Consider the following 24,251-nt stretch of genomic DNA (forward strand, 5'->3'; position numbering starts at 1 on the left):
ACACTGGCCTCCTTGCTCTTCTTGAATATTCCCAAGTTGTGTCTGCTTGGAAACATCCTTTCCTTTCCCCTAAGGCAGCCTCGTTTCATTCCTGTGTTCACTCAGGTCCCTGCCCAAATGTCACCTCCTCAGAGAGGCCTCCTGACCACCCCATCCAGGACAACCTCCCATTTCGTCAGAGCCAGTAACTGACCCCCTAAATAACTGTTGCTTTTTGTTTTGTTGTTGTTGTTGTTTCCCTGGCATTTAACACCACCTGGACGTTCTTTGTGGACTTCTTTATTGTTTATATCCTCCCTGGAGGAGGGACTTTGTCCATCTTGTTTTCCATCACCTAAAATAAAGCTTATACATGAAAAGGTACTTAATGTATTTTTGGATTATTATATACTGTGATGAGATATAATAGGGGAAATTGATAACTCAGGAAAGGCTTCCTTAAAGGACTGCTGTTTAAGCTAGTATCTAGAGGAATAGTGAGAATTAACTCAGGGTGTGGTGCTCCAGAAGGGAGGAAAATTTGTGTAAAAGTCCTGTGGCAGGAAGGAGAACGGAGCGGTCAAGGATCAAAGGAAGTCCAGTATGAATAGAACACAGAGCAAAGCATGGTACCTGATAAGGCTGGAAAAGAACTGGCCAATGCATGGCTTTGCAGGATCTGTCTATGATTTCTGTCTTTATCCCAAGATCAGTGGGAAATCATCAAAGGGTTTTAACTGTGGGGAAGGGTGGGGGAGGAAGCAATCACTTTGTTTACAAAAAAAAAAAAAAATAGTTGAAATGATTTAAAGACCCATTTTTGCTCTGAAATTCTAGGATTCTATGAAAGTCAAACAGCAAAATGAGAATGGACTTTTGAAAATATTAACCAAAGTCAATTTCAGTGACAGAGAATAAAGCTACTGAGTTTTGTAGCTACACAAACATCATCTCTTTGGGACTTTATGTTCATGCTGAGTTCAGCACTCTCCCTTTCTTCCCTCCCCTAAAAAAAGAGTCAAAATTTCTACTTACCAGTGAAAATATGACTTCTGAACTATTATTCTAACCATGCAGGGATCTAAGTTGAGCATCAACAATGGAAGCTTCTAGGCTTTTGAAGCACACATTTTTTTTTTTTTTTTGGTATTTTTTTTTTTTTTTTGACATTTTTGAAGCACACATTTTTTAGCTTACCCAGCCAAATAGGTAGCAGTGTCGAGGACTGGGTTACCACATCCTGAATTCAAATCCTCCACTAGCTAGTAACTGATGCACCTTGAAACCTCAGACCCTCATCTGTGGGTCTGGTATGTTCCTCACTGAGTTGTTGCAAGGATTAAATGAGATAATATATATAAAGTGCTTAATAAGTGCTGAGGCAATTGACATAACGCCCTCGGTTTGGAGTATTCAAAGATCTGGCGAGTGAACCCAGAGCCATCCATCTCCCTCTACTTGGGCTGGTTCTGGCCAGGTCACCTCTTGCTTACTGGCTGAAGCTGGTGACGTGGCTACAGCTCTGAGTGCAGGGCACATGCCTCCTTTCTCAGTGAAGAGGTTAGCAGGTATGCAATGTATGAAATCACAACCTCTTTCAGTGTCCAATGCACTACCCAACTCAGTAACTTTTACAGCTGCTGATTGAGATGACAATGGAACACCTATGCCTAATTGCAACTCTCTCCCTGAAGAAACTGAAAGAATAGATGGGGCACTGAGATATAAAATAAAGGAAGAGATAAATGAAAACCCTCAAGTTTTAGGGAGAAAACAGACACCTACCTAAAGTATTTTGTATCTAGGGATACATATTTATGGATTTATGAGGCGGGTCTCTAACGGACAACACCATCAACATCAATTTACCCATTATTCTTAGTATAATGGCTGTTAGTTACAAATGACTACATGTGCCCAAATTGTTGGGATATGTGGAAACAAAGCAGGTTTACAAACTGTGTGTTGAAGACAGGCAGAGCACTCCTGGCTGGTGAGCTTGAAAGCATTTGCTATAGACCTAAGTAAGTGTGCCAAAGTGGTAACTTACCAAATAATACGTAAAAATCTTTAAATTGTGCTGATAGCTCCCTGAGGTGCTATTACTCTAATTTCCAACGCAATTATGTCTTTAACTCACTCCCCACTAGTAAAATCTAAAAAGTTCTTTGCCTTAATCATTGACCAGTACAAATCCATTAATTTATTTAGTACTTGCCTCTGCCCAGTTAAGTCGCCTACAAGCATGCATCAGGGTTTGTGAACATTTTCATGACAGGTCCCGGGGGGCCCAACAATTAGGCGCTTACTGGTGTTATAGGATCATGAAAATAATCATGGAAAAGGGGGGGGGGGATAAAGAAGGAATTGCAGTTGGGAATCGTTTTCTAAGGCAAAGCTCTTGGATAAAGCTCCTCTGGTTAGAAACTGGATTAATGGCATTAATCCAGGGAATACAGATGTTGAAGCTTGAGGATAAGGATTGTTTGGAAGAAACTATGTGAAGGAATTAGATACCATTATATATTATTATGTCAATTTCATTTCCAAAAACACACTCCATGCACAGTTTGAACGGACATCTGACAAGCAGGATGCTTTTGGCTAAATGACACTTTCTTTCCACTGGGTTTCACTCAAAGCCCTTAGTATAACAAAGTGGCCTTTTAACTTATACCTCCTGAAATGTGGCCTTTACTGTCTCAGAACACCACAGGGTCAAGAAGCATAGTACTTATAAAATTCTAGGTATTCAAAGGAACTATTATTTACTGAGGGTCAACTATGTGCCAAAAACCAAATATCCATAATCTCATCAGGTCTCCCTAATCATCCTGTGCTTGGATACGGTTTTTACTTTAGATGAGGAAAGCAAAGTTCAGAGAGCTTAAGTGACCTGCCCATGATCATCAGCTAGTAAGAAACCTAATCTCAGCTCATCTATTCATACAACAGATATAGCTACTAAGTGGCTAGCTCTGAAGATAGCTCAGTGAACATGAAAGACGAAATAATCACAGTTTAGTTGAAGAGCAATATGACTGGAAGCCTAGGGTACTGTGGGAACCCAGGGCAGGGTGCCTCCATACCAGAGATGGTCCAGTAATGCTTTCTCAACGGATAGACATATTAGCTGGGACTTCAAGGAAGAAAAGGAGGGGGCCAGATTCAGAATCTAGAGAACACTGTGCTAGGTAGGGGGAATCCAAATGCAAATAGCAGGAGGTGGGAGAGAGCAAGGTCTTTTTAAAGAACTTGTGGATAAGGAGAGAAATAGAAAGGCATGAGAAAGGAGAAGTAGATAAAGTTAGACTGTGGGAAGATTCTCAACCATGGTAAGGATTTTGGATTTTATCCAAAGGCACTGGAATAAACAGAGGAAAGTACAGGTTTCAGGAAGCTCACTAAGGCTGAAATATGGGGGCAGTAGGTGTGCTAGAAGGTAGTTGTTGTCTGGGGGAAAGAAAGGATGGTGTTTGGGAACTAGGAGCACAGGTGACGGGAGATTTTTTGGAAATGAAATTGTTAGGACTTGGAGACTGATGAAATGGGACTATTGAGGAGGGCTGAGAGAAGGACAGGGCTTCAGGGCTACTCCAGAGTGTTCCGGTGGAGCCATTGGGGTGTGCCATATGTAGGAAGAGGGGAAGGTGTGTGGGTAAGATAGTAAATACCATTTGGCACTTGTTGGGTTTGGAGTGGAAGACGTTCATGTGCACTGTGAGCAGTGAGATATCTGGGTCTGGAGTTCTGAAGAGAGATCTGGCTTGGGGGGATGGATTAGGAAGTACCTGGCAACTGTATGGATAATTTTATATGTCAACTTGACTGAACTAAGGGATGGGAAAACATTATTTCTGGGTGTACCAGTGAGGTGTTTCCAGAAGAGATTAGTATTTGAATCGATAGAATGAGTAAAGAAGATCACCTTCCCCAAAGCAAGTGAGCATCATGCAATCCATTGATGACCTGAATAGAACAAAAAGAAAGAGGGAGGGCCAATGTGCTCTTTTTGCTTAAGTTGAAACATCCATTTACCCCTGCCCTCAGACATTGGCACTCCCGGCTCTCAGGCCTTCAGTCTTGGACTGAGTTACACTACAGGCATTCCTGGTTCTCTGGTTTACAAATGGCAGATTATAGGACTTCTCAGCTTCCATAATTGTGTGAACCAATTCCTATAATAAATCTCCTCTTACATATTTCTATGTACCTAACTAATGATCTGGTTTCTCTGGAGAACTCTAACACAGTAAGCAAATGGTGACCAAACCTGAGGGAGAGATTGAAACACCCAACGGAAATATAGAAAGGGCACTTCCATCTTTACAGAGCATGTATTTGAGTTGCTTCTCATAACCAGCAGAATACACTTTTTCTCTAATAATGGGGTCACCTGAGTCCTTACTAATATCTCCCTCCATGTCCCCACAACATAGCTCTCAAAGGGCTGACAGGAATCCAGGACTGGGTCAGGAACAACAAACTAACTGTCCCAGATACAAGTGAACTACCAGTGGCTAGGGACAAAATTCTGTTCTTTAGTGTGGCAATCAAGAATTCCATTCTTGATTCAATTTTTGGCTAGAGTGGAATCTATAGTATACTTCATACCTAAGACACTGCATTTACTGAAATAGCTAACAAACTTAGGGTAGTTAGCTAACAAGATTAGGGTAGTAATCTGCTTTCGCCAAAAGCCGATTCTGGACTAGAATTTGTGCAATTACTTTATTTAGCAAGTGATCTCTGGAAGCACTGGTAGAGGAGCAGGGGAGTGAGACAGAGAAAGGAAGGAAGCCAATGTAGAATTAGTAGTGGACAGATAGGTTGTCACTCTTGGCAGCTGCAGCTCAATCCCTTGGGCAGAACCTCTGGAAGAATATACAGGTCATACCTCAAGGGCTGCCTTCCCCAAGAGAGGAGAAAGCTGGGATAGTCACCAATATACATGTGTTATTGGCTGAGGGGTTGCTCCCAGGGGTGTTAACTCCCAGGCCCTTGTGGCCTATTCCATGTGACTCGGGCATCCTCCCAAGGCCAGAGAAAGCCCTCAGGTCTTCACAGGTGCTTGATTAAGAATCCTGCAGTGTTTACCAAAACAATGAAAGCAGAGGGAATGGGGGGGGGGGGCCCGCGCTGTTCTGACGTCATCTGCTAGCCAGTGGAGAAAAGCCTGGACCTGAGAGAAATCTGTTCCAATGTGTAACATCATCTTCTTAGTATTATAGAGTCTAACTGTGCCAGAGAAGTGTGAAAGTAAATGTGCTTATAGAGTTAAAACGACACATCCTGGCTCTGGTGGGGTGGGGGGACCAAAAGATGGCACATGGGCCACTTGACACACTGTGGGATTATTTTCCACCAAATGGTAATAGTCAAATGTGACTATGACTCGCTCATGATCTTCAAAGTTCTATTGTATTTGGACTCATGTAATGGAGACTTTTAGTCAGGATTTCTTGCCAAACATTAATCAACTTGTTTTTAAAGAACTCAATAAGTGATTAGCTTATGGTTTTTCAAGCCAACACAAAAATCTTTGCCAACTAAGTCTGGCAAAATCTTTCCTCTCTAAAGTCTAGGATACAGTACTTAGAGCATTGCAAAAACATTTTAGAGTCAAATCAATACCCAATCCTTAGTTGTAAATGGTTGGAGAATGGTTAAATGTATATTTATTATGTCTTTGTGACTCAAAGAGAATGTTGAGGCTTCCATTCATAATACACAGTTAGTCTGCATGCTGTATCTTTCTGCCTTCCCCTCCACTGCTTGAGCATTTGGGAGAAAACTTTCTACTCGTGGCAAAATTAAACCAGTAAATCTCCTTGAACTTGTTATTTGGAAACATAAAAAGTATTCGTTTTTAGGTTTATCTCAGTCAGTGAAGACAATTCATAAAGGTCAGATTTATAGTCAGTTGCTTTTTGCTTTAGCAAAACTGTGTCTCAGAAGCCGAGACACAAGCAGAGGTCATGCTGCCTCCTTAATCTCCCTGAGGTTTTGCATGTTAGTGGATCTCAAAGGGCAACGGCTCCAGATTTATACAAGATGCATACTTCAGCCAGACTTTTGAAATTTTAGGTCATTCATTTATCACTTATTTATTGAGGTACTAATGCCAGGTACTGTGGAAGCAAGCGTTAGGGATGCTGAGAAACATAAGAGATCTCTTCTTGTGCACATGGTTTATGTTAGCCAAACAATGTCCATTTTTACTGGTTCCCTTCCAAATTCCTCTGCCAGGGCCTTGAGGTCACCCCAAGAAAAGGCAAGTTTGGAAGGAGGGAGAAGAATCAAGACAGGATGTGAGACCAAGTCTCTCTATTCCTTCATTAAAGAGTCTGGCCTTCAGTTAATTGCTGTTTTGTGAAGAAGAAAAAAAAGAAAGAAAGAAAAAAGAAAAAAAAAAAAGAAAAAATGTGCCTTTTTAATATATATAAATTTTAAAAAATGTTTATTTTTGAGAGAGAGAGAGAGAAAGAGAGAGAGAGAGACAGAGTGTGAGTGTGGGAGGGGCAGATAGAGAGAGGGAGACACAGAATCTGAAAGAGGCTCCAGGCTCTGAGCCATCAGCACAGAGCCCGATGTGGGGTTCAAACTCGGGAACAGCAAGATCATGACTTAGGCCAAAGACGATGCTTAACCGACTGAGCCATCCAGGAGCCCCTATCCTCTGTGCCTTTTAACTCTCCACTCCCTTAAAGAACTTCAGGTTGAATTGGGGTCTTTATCTGAAAATTCTGAAAAGCAGAAATCGCCGAAAGCAGAAAGGTATTTTCGTTATCACAAAATCACGATCCAAAGAAACTGAAACACTGAGTGCACTTCTCACAGCCTTCCACTTGCAGGAACAATTTGACTTCTCTAGAAAAAGTTTCCGAAATTGTAAAGCATAAGATACGAAGACATACACAGTGAAATCAGGGTAGGAACAACTCTCAAACATCTCTTCCAGGACAGCAGCACCAGGACCTGAGTGACAGGTCTTTCCTTAAGTGATCTCTACAGATTGGAACACTTCCAGGGGGAAAGGGAGATTGCAATGTTTGGCGAGTGACACGTTTCCATTAATCATGTGTTATACTCCATGGAAACAAGGTATTTCAGTGAGGTCAAAACATGGAGTAAAATTGGGCTCAACATCAACTGAATTATTTGGAACACTTCTATTTGCTTTGATCTGTAAGTGTTACCATCATCATCACCGCCACTTTCATTTACTGAGCACTTACGTCTGGCATTGTCTAAGGATCTTCTTTTTCCCACACATCCCTGTGAGGTAGGGAGGTATCATTGTTCCATGTGACAGGTGCGAGAAGCCTCAGAGAGGTTAAATGAATGTCCCGACTGATCTGAAACTTGAATCTAGACCTGTTTCAGAGCAAAGCTAAACCACTTCCTACTTTAAATAACAAGGACAACATCAAAAAGGTCAGGAAGAGAGGAAAAAAAGATATTGGCCAACATCTGATCACCCCAGAAAAGTCTTATATTCATGATAGTCATAAAAGTAGTATAGAAAACCGAATCTTCATACTTACTTCTTGGGACTGTAGAGGTGACCTTTCTTTGGTCACAAAAACATCCCCATTGGTCTGGACCACTTTTATTTATTTACAGAGGTTATAGGTAGCAATCACATATTTTTCTGAAATTCTAGCAATGGGGATATTTACTGACAGGGAATTTTTTTTCCAGCCACTTTTAAGACTGTTTCAGACATCAGACTGCATACAATAGTACGTACATAGATGAATAAATAACACACCAACTTTTATTCACGATTCTTATAATGTAACCTTCATTTGGTGACTTGATTAGCTGTTCTTAACACTGTCTATGCAAATAAATAAATAAATCTTTTCTTTACAAACATCCAATGATTCAAACTTTTCTGACATTCCAACTATCTGAAGGGAATAGGAAAAATGGAAATTGCAAGTATATTATATTTAACGATGGCCTTTTAAAAGAATCACAAGAACATTTAGTAAAATTAAAAGGCTTTTACTGGGGCGCCTGGGTGGCGCAGTGGGTTAAGCGTCCGACTTCAGCCAGGTCACGATCTCGCGGTCTGTGAGTTCGAGCCCCGCGTCGGGCTCTGGGCTGATGGCTCAGAACCTGGAGCCTGTTTCCGATTCTGTGTCTCCCTCTCTCTCTGCCCCTCCCCCGTTCATGCTCTGTCTCTCTCTGTCCCAAAAATAAATAAACGTTGAAAAAAAAAATTAAAAAAAATTAAAAAAAAAAAAGGCTTTTACTACTTAAAAAAAAAAAAAGCTGAAGATCCTTCAGTGGGTGTTTCACATAAAGTCTTTTATGTAAATCATAAAGTTTGATTTCACACTGCACAAGATCTGAAATCACATGGACTTCCGAGTGCCAGAAAAGCCTTCTTTTCAGGTTTTCTTGGGCACTTCTAATATTCTGGAATAAAATGAGGGAGGAGGAAGGAAACTGACAACTTTTACAAGGAAAAAAATTTAAGGCTTTAAACTTTAAAAGTTTTTACAAAGTGTTTTAAATCACTTTATGCAGACTCTTTAGGATTTTTATGTTAAGTGATCTCACCTATGGGGACGTTGAACAGTAAGTTTACATTGTAACTTCAAAATGGCATCCTTGAAATTTTCGTATTAAAAATACTGCTCATTAATAGCTCCTTCCTTTAAAAAGCAACATGACTGCTGATTCTGTAACTACAGAAATTCTTAAAACGACTTCTAATATTCTTGTATCTCAAATCTTAGTGATTTCTGCCAACATCTCCGATATTCCTTATCAACATCACCACCCCTCGCCCCTACCAAAACTTTTCCCCCACTGGCAAAGATCATCTTTAAATATCTCCATAGAGTAGATGCCTAAAAGGAGAAATGAGAGATTTTTACCACGAAAGGAAACAGAAGAAATCAAGAAAAAATCACTTTCTCGTTCCAATGTTTTTCCCTCTTGCAGCTTGCCTCCTCCCCTCAACAAAATTAGTTGAACATTTGATATTGAGCCAGGTAGTTGGGGTTCCACTCACTGCAGATGTTACTAAGCATTCATAAATGGGTGCATTTTTTTTTTCTTTCTCTCCTCCCCTGAGACAACAATAAAAAACCCAACCATCTTTAATAAATTTGGATGAGGTATACAGAAGCAAAAGTACAGACTGGGTCTGCACAGACTTGGGAGGGACTTTTGCCCGACCCAGGCTGGTTAACCTCATTCATCCCTCCCCATAGTCCTGGGTGCCTGCCACACACCGGCCCCTGTGCTGGGTTTGGGGACAGTGTAGGGTCCCCAAGGCACCTTTCGGGCTTCAAGGCGCATGCGTGTGCAGTGGGGGACAAGGGGCCCCGAGCAGAGAGTGACAGCAGAGTAGGCTGTATGTTTGCCTACAGAGGGATGCAGGAAACTAGAAGATGGGATGAGAAGGGCTAACTGCTCTGAGGATGTGAAAAACGCAAGGAGGCGATTCTGAGTTTCTGAAATTCACTTCTTTCCTTTTCACCACAATCTTCACGCAGCTCCCTCTCCATCTGGCCGGTCCCTCCCCTGCCACTACTAACCACTTGCAAACGGCTTCAGGACTTACCTCGGGGCACTCAGCCCTGCACTTGCCAAGCGCTGCGTGGGTTTCCTCCGCGCGCGCGCGCGCACTGAGCGCACCGAGCGCACCGCCGCCGGGAGCGCCGCGCCGAGTGCCGCCGACCGCGGGGGGACGGTGGGGGCCTCGGGAACTCGAGAAGGAACCGGCAACGACGCGGGCAGCCTCTCGCCTCCCGGTGTCCCGCAGGCGGGCGGCAGCTCCCACATCCCTCCTTGCCGCTATATAAACGTTTCTCCCCGCCCCGGCCCGACCTTTCCCCGCCCCGGCGGCCCCGGGCCCAGCGCACGTCCCCTGGGAGGGGGGCGGGTGACGGAAGCGGGAGTTGGGGGTTAGGGAGACTGTAATTGCCCCACCAACTTCTCCCCTGCAGGGAACCTCGACCCTCAACTCTAGACCCGGGAAGGGTACTGAGGGCGGGGAGATTGGGGCGTTCACCGTGCGCGCCTTCTCTGCGCCCCGCGGAAGGATAGTGCGCGAGATCCGAGGGCAGAGAGACTGCATTTCTGCTCCTACTGTGGGAACTGTCGCTTGGCGGCTTTGTCTGTGTTCTAGGGTCTTCCTGAAGAAGGCAGGGGCTAGCGAGGAAGCCCCAGAGTCTTTGGACGATGGGAACTTCCTCTTGGCTTGGGAGTGGAGTCCAGCCGCCGAGCGGCCCCAAGGTTGGAGGTCGAGCGCCGTCGGGGTGCTCAGAATTTGGGGTCTCGAAAATATCCTTGACTCTTTTCGTCTGCTGACTTTTTATTGCTCACTGTGCATTCCTTTATCCATTTATTCGTTCATCAAATATTTGAGCACCTCGTTTGTGCTAGTAGGTGCTTGGGATACAAAACCAAGTCTGGTTTTTAGCTCATGGTCTCAGTGGGGGCCAGACGTGGAAACAGGAATTGGGAATACAGAAAAGGGGATCTACACTCAACCTTGGAAGGCCAAAAGAAGCTTCTCTAAGGAAATTAAGTCCAAACTGAACACTGAAGAGGGAGCTAAGCATAAAAGCAGGGCAAAGAGGGTCCCAGACTAGTGGGTCAGAGCCTGAAAAGGCTGAGAAGAGAGAGGGAGCACTACCCTCCTTCTGTGGAACCAAGAGTATTTATTGTTTAAAATCTTCTGTTTATGGTCATCCTAAGTAAAGAAAAATTTTAAATTTAAAGAATGGTAATCTTGTAAGTCGTAGAACTGGCACCTGAATGCAAGCAGCCGGGTTCTGGAGTTGTCTTTTATAGCATGGACTGTCAGCCTGGCAGATGTGACAAGTTCAAAAGAGAGATTGTTCCCACGGAATGAGAATTCTTCTGGAATCTGAGGCAAAACTTCAAGTCTCAGACCATCACCAATTGCAACTTTGGCCAGGCCATTAACCTCAATTTCTTCCCCAGTGGAATGTAAACAGCAAAGCACTTTCTCATGTGCCTTATTCAGTGCCCTGGGTCAGGAGACTTCATATTCTGGTTCACAGACATGGCAGAGCAGCACCAGGACAGGTGACTTCAAAACCATGACTCTTCCAAGAGTCCTTTGGCTTCAGTGCAAGGGAAGCTGGGAGAGCATTCGAACAACAGCAGAAAGAGCAAACATTGGAACATCTCAAATTATTATTTTACCTAAAATGAGTAAAAGTAAGCAATTCAAGTTTTCATATTCTCATATAGTGTTATTATTTTAACAATATGCTTCAAAACACAAGTATATTTTTCTTATTCTGGGTCATTATTGAAAATGGCAGATGTAATTCCTGGTGGCAGGGTTTTTAGCCAATTGCCAGCCCATCCCAAGCTAGTTTTGAAAGTGTACCCCATGTACAAAAAAAATGCCCATTCTATTTTAGCCCTATAGAGAATACCAGTCTGATAGAAAAGGCAGCTGGGAGTCACATGCCTGTGATTCATGGCCCAACCAGGATCAATGATCACATCAGTTCAAAGGAAAGGCTTGATAGAACTGCCTTAACAGCAAGCCAAGTCCCCCCCGACATCTTGTTTGGGGACATCTGAAATCACTCTGTCTTCTGTCCTGGATCTTTTGATGTCCAAACTAATTTTCATGACTGGATCAAACTTTGACCATCACCCAAAGAATTAGGTTTCCTTTCACCTTGACTACAGCAACAAGGCAGAGAAAGAAGAAAGGTCTTTGAATCTTATAAATGCAGGTGGTTGCCTAGACTGGACTTAGTTTTACCCATTATGCAATCCTTGATTTCCAGAGAAATGATAGTCATCATATGATCAATGATAAAGAAGTAGCCTGTGTTCTTTGCTAGATTTCTGGAGCTTCTTGAGGAGCATCTGTAACTTCAGATTCCACTTCAGTGGAAGTGTGGGTGCCATATGTACTTGAATGGGCTTTTGGAGCCCATGACACCCTCATCAAAACTGGACATTAATTACATCAGAAGACAAAGGCAACAATTAACCTAAGCCATACATATGAGCTGGTTTGCCATGACAGTGCTGGGACTTTGGGAGCCTTGTCCATTCATACTTAGGACTTCTGTGAAGTGATAGAGGTATAAAAGAAACTAGAAGTTTGCAAAAAAGTAAAAAATAGAGTAGAAAAAATTAAAGAAAAATATTTTTAATAAAAATAGAAAATAAAATAAATGTTTTCCTCTTTCTGTATTCAAGAATAAGGAAAAGAAAAAAAATGAGTATTTGGACCAGCAACCAGAATGAAATGAGATTGAAATTACATCCAGTTTCCTCCAGAAGTCAAACTATGAAGCACTTTATAGCCCGTAAACTAAGCAGAGGGAGAGACTTGTGGTGTTTCTGAAGAGTGAGGTTGGCCCAGTGGGCAGGGCTTAGTGTAATGGCTCTGTTCTCCACTAGATGGTGCTGCTTAGCTTACTGGGGTGGATTGTTGTGGTGCGTGTAGGTATGTATGCGCATGCCCGGGAGGGGTGAAAATGGCGTTATCCAGATACCCAATCTCTAGCATCAGAACTCTGTGCTCTCCCTGACCAGTGATCAAGCTCCCCTCCTTTGTCTCCTGCTTCTGTCCACTCTCTGCTTCTACACTGTTGGTGACCAAACTGTCAGGGTGCCAGGTGCTGCCTCCCTCCTGAGTTTTATCGCAGATGGGGTTGTGTTTCCCAGCCCCTCACTTCTGAGGGACTGTGGCTTTGACCCACTCTGACCCTCTGGGGGAGGGTCTCGCTGAGAAATGGCCAGGTGCCGGCCCATGCCCGGGAATGCTTGCGAGACTGTGCTGCTACTAATGCTGAGACTGCGGCTGGGCACCAGTCCACCCCAGAAAAAGTCCACAAGATCATGTAGTAGCAGCATTTCAGGGATTATGGCAAATCACAACACACATCTGACACCAGGCTTCACCCTTAACATCCTTGCTCCAATACCAGTGAATGTGGCCATTCTCCAGGGTCTGCTGGGACCTTGCCTGTGGGGAGTCTGCATTGCCTCTACCAAATGTCCTCCCAGCAGGGGAACCATCTCTCCCCATGTGGCCCGAGGGCCTCTCGGACCTCTCTCTCTGCTCCTGGGGATTCGCCCTTCCCACAAGAGCACCACCAGGCTCCTTGCCCTCTGCAGCCTCTCTCTGCCAGTTCATCTCTCCATGCCATGTACCTGCCACGTTCTGTCGTTCAGGTTGTGCAGATTGTTGTGTTAATCCTCAAATCAGTTTTCTAGGTGTGCAAGATGGTTTAGTATTGATCTGGCTTCATTTCAGGGAGAGGGATGCAAAAAAAACCTTTCAGGGGCACCTGGGTGGCTCAGTCAGTTAAGCTTTCGACTTCAGCTCAGGTCATGATCTCACAGTTCCTGAGTTCAAGCCTCATGTTGGGCTGTGTGCTGACAGCTCAGAGCCTGGAGCCTGCTTTGGATTCTCTGTCTTCCTCCCTCTCTGCCCCTCCCCTGCTCATGCTCTGTCTCTGTCTCTCAAAAATGAATAAATGTTAAAAAAAAAATTAAAAGAAAAGCAAAAAACTTCCATGCTGTTCCACCATCTTGGTCCCTCTGGATTTGAGCAAAATCTTGAGTGAAGATGAGAAGTATGTCCTGAGAGATAGGAAGGAAGAGTCCTCCGTGTACTAGGAACAGTCAGTACAAAGACCCTGAGGCAGGAGCATGGCTGGTGCATTTGAGCAAAGGGAAGAGGCCAGTGTTGTTAAAACTTGATGAGAAAAGGGAGGAGTAAAACAACATGAGGTTAGAGAGGTCATGGGAAGGGGTCAGTCCATGGGGAGCAATGGGGTGTTTTGAGCAGAAGAGTGATATGGTATGATTCCTGCTTAAAAGGATAACAGACCCTAAGGAAGCAGAGTCCTAGGAAATAGCTGACATTGAAGGGATGGGCAGGAGAAAAGATTGTTCAGGGCAGTGGAAATGTTCCTAAAGGGTCAGATCCAGGTGATCCTAAAGATGTTAAGACCTTAGGACACTCCAGGACATGATGACAGGTTGTGCAAGAATGGCCAGTGAGGCAAGAGGGAACCAGAGATGAGCCCTCTTTCAAAGCCAGGGGAGGGTAGTTATATAGAAAGAGATTCCTAGATGGTGCCAAGTGTCACAGAGAGGTCAGGAAGGAGAAGCTTGGGGTGAATCTTTTGGATTTGGCAGTGCATGCAGCCCTATGGCTACTGTTATTGCAGTGGGGGGAGGGGTTGGAGTCAGAACTTGGAGCCCATAGAGTGAATGAGAAATGAATGTGTTGCAGGAAAGCAGATTCTTCTAAGAAATATGGCAGAGAAAGAAGAGTTAGGGTTGTGACTTCACCAGGGAATGATACTGAGGGGATGCTCATCTTATTTAAAAAAAATTTTTTTTTAATGTTTATTTATTTTTGAGAGAGAGAGAGAGACAGAGCTCGAGAGGGGAAGGGCCAGAGAGAGAGGGAGACACAGAATCCGAAGCAGGCTCCAGGCTCTGAGCTGTCAGCACAGAGCCCGACATGGGGCTCGAACTCATGAACTGTGCAATCATGACCTGAGCTGAAGTTGGATGCTTCACCGACTGAGCCACCCAGGTGCCCCGATGCTCATCTTATTGATGGTAGCATAGCTTTTCTCTTTGCAGACAAGTGAAGAACTTCTGTGCTCATCAGTAGACCCAGAATAGGAAGAGGAGCATGCAGAAGATGTCCATATTATAGGAGTTTGGAGTCTGCACTTTTCAAGAGTTGCCACGTTTTTATCTTTTAAAAAGAGCTCTAAGAATAAGGACACAATAAATAGGCTTAGAGCAGTCAGGAAATAGAAGGAATTCTAGGACTATCTCTAATTGCATCCTGGGGAATCTATCTATATCTATCTATCTATCTATCTATCTATCATCTATCTATCTATTTAAGTTTACTTACTAGAGAGAGAGGAGAGGGAGAGCCAGTGTGAGCGGGGGAGGGACAGAGAGGGAGGGGAAGAGAGAGAATCTCAAGCATGGAGCCTGATGTGGGTCTCGATCCCACAACCATGAGATCATGACCTGAGCCGAAATCAAGAATCAGATGCTCAACCAACTGAGCCACCCAGGCCCCCCCCCTGTATCTTAGGGATTTTAAAGTAGAGTAAACCCCAGGTAAGGTAGGTGACTTTGGGTGTATCACCATTGGCTATTGGTTCTTACCCCCAGTCTGTCCTCGTTCTTAGGCCACTTAGGTGGCCTTAGGTTTTTATCATGGATGGTAGAGAGGGAGAGACCAGTTAGGACATGACTATCTTGTGGTCACTGGGGAACTTTCCAGTCACGGGGCAAGTCATGAACAGTATAAATTTCATTATCTTTCCTTTTGTGCCCCGAGGGCATATAGAATGTCCAGAAACTTTGGTTATCATTAATCTGGTATTAGTGCAACCTTAAATGACATGCACTTGATTTTCAGATGCCACCTGCCATATCATGGCAAGTGTTTCATGGTACAATTACTTACTGAGGAAATGTGTTGAACCAGCCAGAGAGATTTTTTCTTTTCAAGCCCTGAGATTTTGAGTCAGCTATGAAGTCACAGTAGAAGACCTCCTCCCCACCACGATTCAGTCTAATAAATATGGAGAAGCTGGAGGCATTGAGTCAGATTCTCTCACTGTTTGATTTATTTCTCTGGTACAATTCTATGAGCGGTCAATTCACTTTTATAGGCCATTAGAGTATAATTAGGATGAAGAAGACATTTTCTGAATCGTCTTCTTAAGACTAAATGGTATGTACTCCATTTTTAAAGGGGAAAAAAAAGTTATACCCATAATGGAGTGAAATCTCTCTTACCTTCCATAGGAATATCTACTAGCTCCTGTAATCAAACCATAAACCTCCAAGGATGGCAAGGGAGGCCAGCTGGACTCTGTGAATCTGGCCATGACCCCAAGATTTATCTTGTTGATGGGAACTTTCTCCCTCATAGATGTTGCTGCCCCTGCCGAGTACCACACTTTAACCATTTGGCCCAGGAAGAGGTTCACAAACTTTCTCTTAATTGCTGGAGCACAATCAAGAAAGGATAAGACAGCCTATAGGACTGTCTAAAGACTCCGGAGAATAACAGAGAAATAATAACAAGGACAAAAACAATTATCCAATCCCATGAGGTAGGTAGGTGTCTTTTACAGAAGAGGAAGCAGACACAGAAATCCAAGGAAGCTGTCCAAGCTTCCTTGCTCAACTACTAACTGTTGAAGCCAAAATTGAAACTCAGGAAGTGAACCAGGAAGTGAAAACATGTATACCAAACAACCAAGCGACCTGACATAAGGTATGGCTGGTAGATTGTCTTTCTAACGATGGTTACAGCAATATCTCTTATGTTTTTGTCTCTGCAATTTGAGTAAACGCCATTTCACAGTCTCCTCGGTGCTAGCCATGAAGACTGTCTTAGTTTTCCCTCACTCCCACTGAAAAGCCAGCCTCTGAAACAAGGACTCATGTGCAAGTAGTTGATTTGGGAGGTGATTCTAGAAAACACTGCTAAGGGTGTGAGATAGAAAAGGGAAGATTACCAATGAAAGGAATGTTACCAAGCAACTGACCGCCATGGACAACTGAGGCTCAGTCCTACAGGGGAATGCTGGGAAACAGTACAGAACATGCTCAGTTATTTATCCACCAAATCTCTATGTGTTACTGGTTAAGAGATGCTCCCAGAGGGATTAATTCTCTGACACAGGCAAAGCTGCCTTTAGCATATAGCATTGAGTGTGGAGGGTTGGAGAGGGGCAATGACATCTGCTGTAGAGACCTTCTGAGTCTGTGTGCTTGGGTCACTGTGTAAGCTCCCAGAAACAGCAAAAAAAAAATTAAAGCATCATCAAGGCTCAACAGTTGTTTACCCAACTCAAACAGAATAAAAAATCCTCTTGAGATTGTGTGCAGGCATGCTCCCACACTGGCTCCTGACACTTTTCTCTTTGAGTCTTTCCGAATTGTCTCCCACTTGGTTTCCATCTGCCCCTGTCAGTCCTTGGTGCTCGTGGTGGAAGTGGGCAAACACCTTTATGCCTGCAGGAACATCACTTCAGAAACATTTATGTCTGAAGCATCAACATGGAAGAAGTGCCTTGCATTGTGTCATGGGGCACCTGGGTGGATCAGTTGGTTGAGCATCTGACTCTCGATTCCGGCTCAGGTCAAAATCTCAAGTTTCCATGAGATCGAGCCCTACATCAGGCTCTGCAGTGACAGCATAAAGCCTGCTTTGGATTCTCTCTCTCCCTCTCCGCCCCTCTCCTACTCGTGCACGCGTGTCTGTGCATATATATGTGTGCATGTGTATGCATAGTCTCTCTCCTTCTCTCTCTCTCAAAATAAATAAATAAATAAACATTTGAAAAACAAGAGGCTGGGTCATGCGCATGGGGATTATTAACTTTACAAATTTACAAATTGAAAATTATTCAATTTATAATTGAAAATTATTTAAAAAGCACACATTAAAAGCTACTTACAAATGTGATTAGCCTTTATCTAAGAAGAATTACTCTTCTTGGGGTGCTTGGGTGGCTCAGTTGGTTAAGTGTCTGACTTCAGCTCAGGTCATGATCTCACAGTTCAAGAGTTCAAGCCCTGCATCAGGCTCTGAACTGACAGCACGGAGCCCACTTGGGCTCCTCTGTCTCCCTCTTTCTCTGCCCCTCGCCGACTTGTGTTCTCTGTCTCTCTCAAAAATAAGTAAAGATTTGAGGTGAAAAAAAACTTAAAAAAGAATTGCTCTTCATGGTTATATCTAAAATAATTCAATGTTGACTGAGTCCCCAGCCCCAATGACTAAATCTTTCCAAATTAGAAATTACATAAAAGCATTGAGAAGGGTTTAACCTAATCCGAGTGCCTTAATATAGATGTTTTTTGCTTTTCACCAAGAGGTGGGTTTACCTATCATAATGCATTTTCCAAATATTTTTCATTTTTGAGACGAAAATGCCAATAATTTTTGTCTATTTAAATTTTATGACACGACTGTGAGGCCCTCCGAGTCTGTGAGGAAATCCCTGAGTAAGATACAGGATACTCTTTGGAGGCAAGTTTGCTTCACTTGAGGGTCCTTATCACTTTCCAATTACTTAGGAGTTTAAGCTAAGGCAGGCTGTCTTTTTATACACTGACCACAAATACTGAATTTTCCAAGGCTACGGTTTCAGAATATTAAATAAGGAGATTACAAATAATTGAATAGGTGTGGAGCGTCATCTCTCAACCTGCAAATGTCTTTTCACCATTATTTAAGGAAGCTGAGGACAGCGGTTGTAACATGTCCTGTGGGCAGCATGAGAGCTCTACTGAAAAGCTGTGTCCCCTGCTCTCCATTCACCTGAAGCTCTGAGTCATTTCAGGGACATGTAAAGAGGCAGGCTGAACTTGAAGGAAACTTGTTGTGGTAGGTATACCGTAAAGAGTTTGGATAAGCTTTGCTAAACTTGTATGTTAGGTTTCTTGTGGATGTGGGGGTAGACACCCTAGTCTATAGAAACCCTGCTCTCAACTTTGGCTCAGCCAGAAAAGACAGGGTTATTTAAGGTGCCTGAACGAAAGCCCAGTTTTAGGCATCTGAAAAAGCAGTCAATCTCTGTGGTGAAAAACAATAAGTAAATCAGATTTTTTGGAAGAGCATGATTTATCCACTTAAGAACAATGACCTACAGCATTGTAGTGTAAAATTTGAATATAAAGTAATCCTTTATAGTAATCCTGTATAGTAATCCTGTTGTAATCCTGTAGCTTTTAATAGTCTAATAGTAGACTGGATTAAGACCAAGAAATATAAACAAATTAAAAACTTCAGTGACCTTTGTTTTGGAACAAGAGTAATTAACATCACTGCAACTGATAATTTTTCTGTAAGAAAGGTTATGAAATAAATATGTAAACATCTCAGTTTTTGATTTATTTCAGGAAAGCCCTTGTAAGAAAGAATTTGCATTTTTCCTCCACAGTCTCACAAAGCTAACCCCTTCTTGTATATTGTTTCCATTCCAAGGTCTCTCGTGTTGGAGTTTGTTGTTATTAAACATTGGACATGATACTCTCTTCTCCCACCCTTTTCCCCAAAAGCTCTGAAGAAGTTCAGATTTATTGTGATTAGTCACCCATCCTCTGGGATCCCTGGTGCTGAATTATACATATTCGCCACACACACATGCTCAAACACACACACACACACACACGCACGCACACATACAGACATGCACACACACACAGACATGCACACACATGCACACACACATGCTGTAGAAATTTATACACGCATTCCTTCAATTTGCAGAGGATGCAGTTTCTGGGGACAAACCCCAAATTCCTTTGTACAGTAGTTGCAGGAGTGATGGGAAAGATAGCATTGGCCATGTATGAAATAAAAATTCTCCTAAAGAAATGGAGCACTCAGTAAATGCATCCAAGGGGCAAAGATTTATTTCCTATGACGTAAGCTTGGGGGTTATCTGGTCAGTGTTTTGCTGAGAACGGGGCCTCGGAGCATTATCTCTTCTTACTTATAACTTTGAGAACAGATGAGAACTTGCTTGCATAACTCCCCTCCTGCCCTTCTCACCTTCGTAGCTGATTCCTTCAAGTTAAAATTCGGGAGGTGAGAAGGAAATGACACAGGTACATTCTCCTGCTGACACTGAGGGCTCCCATGAATTCCAAGCTGGGAGTAATTTTCTGTTCGTGGAAAAGAATCCTCAGAGATTTCTTTTTATTTATCCTTACCAAGATTCAGAGAAGTTTCTGTTGCTGTTGTTGCTAAGCGAACACTAGGCAAAAGTGGAAAAGTCCACAGTTTCCAATCTAGCTTTTTTGAGGAGTGGGTCATTTAATAGGGGAGAATATTAATGAACAATTAGAGGTGTACATCATGCCATTATTTCCAGGAGAGCAGCTTTCTTTGTATTTGTGTTCAGCCTGACAGGTGAGGAATAAAGAAGACAATAATAAACTACAAGATAGTCTAGTCCAACCTCTTCCTTTTTTCACCTGAGGAAGTGGAGAAGCAGGGAGGGCAAGCAAGGTGACACAGAAGTTGGTGGCAGAGCCAAGCCCCAAACTACTGTTCCCTTCATCTCTTCTCTATGACCTGCTGCTTTGGTTTTAAGTTTATTTATTGTTGAGAGAGAGACAGAGACAGAGACAGAGAGAGCAAGTGAGTGGGGAAGGGGTAGAGAGAGACGGAGACACAGAATCTGAAGCAGGCTCCAGGCTCTGAGCCATCAGCACAGAGCCCGATGCGGGGCTCGAACTCACAAACCATGAGATGATGACCTGAGTCGAAGTTGAAGTCGAAGTGGATGCTTAACCAACCGAGCCACCCAGGCACCCCTGACCTGCTGGTTCTTACTTTGTGACCAGCTGTGCTCCAAAATATACAACCCAAACCAGTTTTTCTTTCCTGGGTAGTCTCCCTCTACATTTCCTTGATTGATTCCTTATTTGGAAATCACCTTTCCATAAGCCAACTTATGTAGCTCAGAAAAGTATAGGTTTTACTATTTAGTTTATACACAATGTGTGACACCAGGCTTCGGTTCCCACACGTTTTGTCCAGAAATATGCTATACAAAGTGAACAATGAGATCCTTCTGGCAATCTTGGTTCTCTTATTTTGTTGGTGTCCAAAGAAGAATATGGTTTGATCTGCTCGCTAGGTGAGTGTGTCAGACCACTGGTTTTTCCACCAAAGATCTGTGCTCCACCTTTCACAGTGTAAAGTGTTTACTGGGAAGCCAAGAACCACAATTTACCAACTCCTTTGCATCTGTAGGTGGGCATATGGCCACTTTTGGCCAATAGAAAAGCAAGTGAAAGCGATGTTTATTTGTTTTCCCGGACCAAAGAGCGTAACAAACACATATCCCTTCCCCGCTCACTTTTTCACTTAGTCTTTCCTCATAAAGCTACTGAATCCATAAGAGGAGGGTGGAATCAGAAGGTGAAAGAAGTAAGCATCCTTGAAATCTCAAAGTTCCCATGCTGAAGGCTCCTTGCTAACCGTAACACCAGTACTAAACCGCAAACAAGAAATAAATGTCTAAAGTACTATGTTCCATCAAGTTCCCTTTTGCTGTGCAACAAGCTACTCCAGAACTCGGAGGCTTAAAATAACATTATTTATTTTACTCACTAGACTAATCTGGATAGGGCTGTGAGGGACAGTAGTCCCCTACTCCACATGGCATCAGCTGGGGCAGGGCCAATGGGAGCTGGAGGACCTGTTTTCAAGATGTGTCACTCACATGGGTGGTAAGTGAGGGCTGGGTGTCAGCTGAAGCTCAGCTGAGGCTGCTGGCTGCTGGCCCCCCAGTTCCTCTGCATTCTAGCCTTTCCGCTAGATGGCTATTTGCCATCCTCATGGAATAGTATCTAGATTCTGAGAGCAAATGTCTCAAGAGACAGAGAGTCAAAGCCGACTTTTCTGAAGCTTGGGTCCAGAAACTGACACAATATCACTTATGCCATAATTTATTGCTCAAGTGGTCACAGAGCCGAGATTCAAGGTCACAGGACATAGATCCCACTTTCCAATGTGAAGGATGTCAAAGAATTTGGGGGCCCGGTCTTAAAATCATCACTTAAACCACTGTGATTTTGAGGGTTAGGTACTACAGCCAACCAACAACAAAACCTGTGGAGGAGGGGCGGTTAACTTTTGTGAATTACAAAATGAAGAGCTCTTTAAGGGGTTTCTGTAAAGTGTGGCTGAGTTCAGCTTTAAAAATCCTTGCAAATCTCTTGTATGGCAACAAAACCCAAAACAACAACAACAAAAACACTGCAGGAGAAAAATGGGCAAAGGACATGCATAGATGGTTCGCAGAAAGGGAAATGAACAGCCAATATTGAAGAAAGTGGTCATGGTCATTTATGGGGTTGTGTGCCCAGGGCCCACTTCCCCATCCTAACGACACTCTGATATCCCTTGAGAAGTTCTCGCTTTCCCTCTAGCTATGATTCGGTGGGATTGTAATCAGGGCACTGCCCATTCCCAGCCTGAGGGCAGGCATGTGGCCCAGGTCAACTGGAACTTGAATGTTAAGGGAGGAAGAAAGAGACCAAAGTTGTTGGGGTTTCATTTTGTTCTTACACTGGTTTCCTGAGTAGCCCCGACCCAGTAATGCCTTTCACATTGAGTCCATTGCTGGCGTGACTGCTTCCTCACCTCATGAGATGCCTGTGTCCCCACCATTCCTAAGCCTGGTCTTCTAGGCTCCCATTAATTCTGTGGGTCCCTGCTGTCTTTCCTCTGCATTCTTCCCAATATCCATCCAGAATTACTTTTGGTTGCTTGCAATGAAAGAACACTAATCTATACAAATATTCGCTCACAATAGTAATGAAATAAATCTATATTAAAGCAATGAATTTGCTTTAATAGTTTGCTAATCGAACTGTCAAAAATCTTCAAAAATAAATAGTAGTACCAGAGTTGTGAAGGTTTGTGAAAAAAGGACTGTGCTCATAATTGCTCGTGGGAGTGTAAATTGGTACAACCCTTCTGGGAGGGAGGGCAGTATATATTTAAAAAAGCTTAAATATGCACATGTTTTGATCGAGCCATATACAAATTCAGTATAAAGAGTTAGCTGCTAGGATATTTACTAAAGTGTTCTTTATAATTAGGAAATATTAGAAAGAATATATATAACTTGGGTGACCATATGATGTATCATCCACAAGGAGACAGTGTTGAGATTGAAAGAAGAGACTATTAATAATCATGCGAAGATAACAGGCATAAACCTGCTTCAGGCAAATTGAGATGATCATAGTCCCTTCATACATAGCCAATGATTAGGGAGTGGTAGCTTTCTTATCCTGTACTGTACATCCAAACAATAGAATTCAGTCAAGTTATTAAAAATTATAGTACACTAAAATTCTATATTTATTTAGGTCTGTTTCTGGAACTTTCATTCCATTGATTTGCCTATGCCTTTTTGAACCCATTTAAAAAATATTATGGCTTCATGGTATGTTTCAGTATACAGTAGAGCCAATCACCCATTCTTCCAGATGAAATTTGTAACAATTTTTCAAGTTCCAAGCCCACCCTCTCCAACATGTTAAATTATATAATACTTTGGGCACAAATGATATTTAAAAATATTCTATGTGTTTAAGAATGTGGCACGTATCTGCTTTTGCTTTCTTTGATATTGCTTAGTGGAATTTTATAGTTTTTCTGCATTTCTTGTTATGCTTATGCCTAGGTATTTTGCATTGTTGTTCTTGTTATAAATACTACCCCCTCATTATTGCTATATTAAAAATATATAGATTCTTGTATATGTATATAACCAACTATCCTATCAAACATCCTTTCCAATATAATGGCATTTAATTACATTTTATGGGGGATTTTCTAAGCAGCCACATTATCTGAAAATAATAACAATTTTGCCTCTTCCTTTCCCATTTTGTTTCATTGTCCCATTGTATTTGTTAGTATTTCCTGAATGGAGTTAATGATAGTAGTGTTGGGGCACTTGGGTGGCTCAGTCGGTTGAGCGTCCAACTTTGCCTCACAGCATGATCTCACAGTTCATGAGTTAGGGCCCTGCATCAGGCTCTCTGCTGTCAGCACAGAGCCTGCTTCAGATTCTCTGTCTCCTTTTCTTTCTGTCTCTGTCCTTTCCCTGCTGGTTTTTTCTCTCTCTCTCTTTCTTTCTCAGAATAAGTAAATAAACTTAAAAAAAAAAATAATAGTAGTGTTAACAGCATTACTGTTCATTTCTGACCTTAATGGGAAGGTACCCTATTCCCTGTCTTCTCACACATTGTTCTTTCTCCAGCTTACCTGCTCATGCTTCAGATCTCAGTTTATCACTTCTGCCCGAATGACGAACCCTCCAGATCTTGATCAGACAAGTCTCCCTATTACTTTCTCTCCCTGTATCGTGTTCCTTTACTTCACTGCACTCACCATAGTTGTAAGTTCAGATTTAGTCGTGTAGTTGTGTGATGAATGACTGCCTGCCTATCTGTAAACCTCATGAAATCTGAGAACTTACCTGATTTTGCTCACAATAGTATGTCCAGCACTTAGTAAAGGGCTGACCTGGTTGATACTTGACAAATGCCTGTTAAATTAATTAGTTCTAGCAACTTATCATTAAGTATGATGCTGTTCATTTTTCTATTGCACATTCTTTGCATTTTGTCTATTTTCTCTTGGTGCTTTATCATTGAGTTTTAGTAAAATGTTTTGTTTTTTGCTTACTGACTATGCAGAAATGGAG

The 24,251-nt window shown here is 42.7% G+C and overlaps 1 protein-coding gene across 1 annotated transcript in view; it reads right to left on the bottom strand.

Moving 5' to 3' along the window:
* Positions 1-9,778, bottom strand: part of COL6A6 (collagen type VI alpha 6 chain) — a 165,890-nt gene extending 156,112 nt beyond the window's left edge. The window contains exon 1 of the mRNA XM_045503667.1: positions 9,566-9,778. The gene's annotated coding sequence lies outside the window, so the exon portion shown is untranslated. The remainder of the gene's footprint in view (positions 1-9,565) is intronic.
* Between the last annotated feature and the right edge of the window lie 14,473 nt (positions 9,779-24,251).

Source organism: Leopardus geoffroyi, chromosome C2 (genome assembly GCF_018350155.1).
Source record: "Leopardus geoffroyi isolate Oge1 chromosome C2, O.geoffroyi_Oge1_pat1.0, whole genome shotgun sequence".
Lineage (NCBI taxonomy): Eukaryota > Metazoa > Chordata > Mammalia > Carnivora > Felidae > Leopardus > Leopardus geoffroyi.